The sequence below is a fragment of the Palaemon carinicauda genome, unplaced genomic scaffold, assembly GCF_036898095.1.
Source record: "Palaemon carinicauda isolate YSFRI2023 unplaced genomic scaffold, ASM3689809v2 scaffold270, whole genome shotgun sequence".
Taxonomy (NCBI): domain Eukaryota; kingdom Metazoa; phylum Arthropoda; class Malacostraca; order Decapoda; family Palaemonidae; genus Palaemon; species Palaemon carinicauda.
Window position 1 is genome coordinate 192,501 of NW_027170352.1, and position 2,362 is coordinate 194,862.

At 38.8% G+C, this 2,362-nt stretch overlaps 1 long non-coding RNA gene across 1 annotated transcript; it reads right to left on the reverse strand.

The window, feature by feature from the left end:
- Positions 1 to 575: 575 nt before the first annotated feature.
- On the reverse strand, positions 576 to 2,362 carry LOC137636320 (uncharacterized). Its single transcript, XR_011043065.1, has 3 exons — positions 2,271 to 2,362; positions 1,411 to 1,474; positions 576 to 935 (listed from the first exon to the last, which is right to left on the reverse strand). It is a non-coding gene; the product is annotated as an uncharacterized lncRNA (long non-coding RNA).

The window sequence follows — 2,362 nt, forward strand, 5'->3', positions numbered from 1 at the left end:
TCTCTCTCTCTCTCTCCTCTCACTCTCTCTCTCTCGCTCTCTCTCTCATCTCCTCTCTCTCTCTCTCTCTCTCTCTCTCTGTAAAAATAGTTTCCACAACAAATCCTACGTTGTTATAAATTTCCATTAAAAATACGGTAAATAACTGGAAACCTCTATTCCAAGATACAGGTTTTTAAAAAACGGATATATTGACGTAAAGGAGTGATATTACGGTCACCAAGCCGTAAAAGATGATAACAAAGTGGGGTAAAATTACGGTCGCCTGTATTTCACTGAAATACGGCTTAGAACAGTATATCTTTACGGAGAATTTCGATTAAAATTACGGTTATCTTTAACAGTGCAGTCTCTCTCTCTCTCTCTCTCTCTCTCTCTCTCTCTCCTCTCTCTCTCTCTCTCACAGCACATCCCAGTCTATTGACCAATTCCATCCACTTACGACTGCAAATCTCTCTCTCTCTCTCTCTCTCTCTCTCTCTCTCTCTCAGCAGCAATTCCATCCGCTTATAACTGCGAATCTCTCTCTCTCTCTCCTCTCTCTCTCTCTCTCTCTCTCCTCTCATCTCTCTCTCTCTCTCTCAGCAATTCCATCCGCTTACAACTGCAAATCTTATTCGAATCTTATTTCACAAAAATTTTTGGGTCAGTCTTTGCGAAGCGCGTCTTCCAGAGAGAGAGAGAGAGAGAGAGAGAGAGAGAGAGAGAGAGAGAGAGAGAGAGAGAGAGAGTGTGTGAGTTTGCAAAGCAGGTGAATCAGGCTTCGTCTTGGACGGTCTCATGTGGCAATCTTTCCGAAATGTCCGCAACAACGTAGGCAACCGAAGTCCACAGGGCTAGACACTGATCCAGCGTGTCCGGATCTTCAATGCTCATCGTGTCTCCGTCGGAATGGTGGAACCAGAAGTAGTTGGAGTTGGCGTTGTAAAGAGAACCTTCGCAAGAAAAAAGGAAAAAGGGAATTGAATCCTTCCACGTGTATTCAGGGAGTCATTCTTTCCCAAATGTAGATATTCAAGTTTACGAGTATGAAGAAAAACATGTTTGAATCTTTGATATTGGAGAAGAATTACTTTCAGCTTTTGAATGAAATGAATGAATGAATGATTTGAAGGCAGGATGCCCGAGAGCCTCAAATTCATTCATTCATTCAAACGTGAATGTAATTTTCTTTTTCCAATATTAAAGATTCAAACATGTTTCATTGATACTTGTGATATTTAATTTGAATGAGACAATGAATGAATGAATGAATGAATGAATGAATGAGTTGAAGTTCTCTGGCATCCTGACATTGTTACAATGGAGATGACAATTTTAACTGACATCCATTTAAAAAAAAAAAAAAAAAAAAAAAAAAAAAAAAAAAAAAAAAAATTGTTACACCATAGTGAAAGAAAATAAGCTTACCTGTAGGAACACCTGCCCGTGACCATACTTCGATGTCTGGGCCCCCATCCATAGGGCTAACGACCTGTCCCCCCAAAAAACATAATGGGTATAAACTACGGTAACATATTTCATGAGCGAATTAATGAGTGAATTTCAAAATCTATTGCATCCAGAGAGGCAATGGATATTAGTCATTTCAAAAAGCAAAATGTGAATTTCCAAATAGAATCCCAAATATTAGTCATTTCAAAAAGTAAAAATTAATCTCCACAATGAATTAACATTCGTTAACATCAAAAGAGACTTATGGCCTTCCAGGAAGAATTCAGAAGTCATGGATCTCCACAATGAATTAACATTCATTAACATCAAGAGAGGACTTATGGCCTTCCAGGAAGAATTCCAGAAGTCATGGATCTCCACAATGAATTAACAATGTTAACATCAAAAGAGACCTATGGCCTTCCAGGAATAATTCCAGAAGTCATGGATCTCCAAATAAATTAACGTTCGTTAACATCAAAAGAGACTTATGGCCTTCCAGGAAGAATTCCAGAAGTCATGGATCTCCACAATGAATTAACAATGTTAACATCAAAAGAGACCTATGGCCTTCCAGGAATAATTCCAGAAGTCATGGATCTCCAAATAAATTAACATTCGTTAACATCAAAAGAGACTTATGGCCTTCCAGGAAGAATTCCAGAAGTCATGGATCTCCACAATGAATTAACAATGTTAACATCAAAAGAGACCTATGGCCTTCCAGGAATAATTCCAGAAGTCATGGATCTCCAAATGAATTAACATTCGTAACATCAAAAGAGACTTATGGCTTCCAGGAAGAATTCCAGAAGTCATGGATTTACCAAATTTACCTTCGTGGTGTTGAGTGGTTTCAGCAGATTCATGATCTCTTGCATAATGCAATTAGCCTCTTCGCTCCCTGAAGGCCAGCCCGAATGGGTTA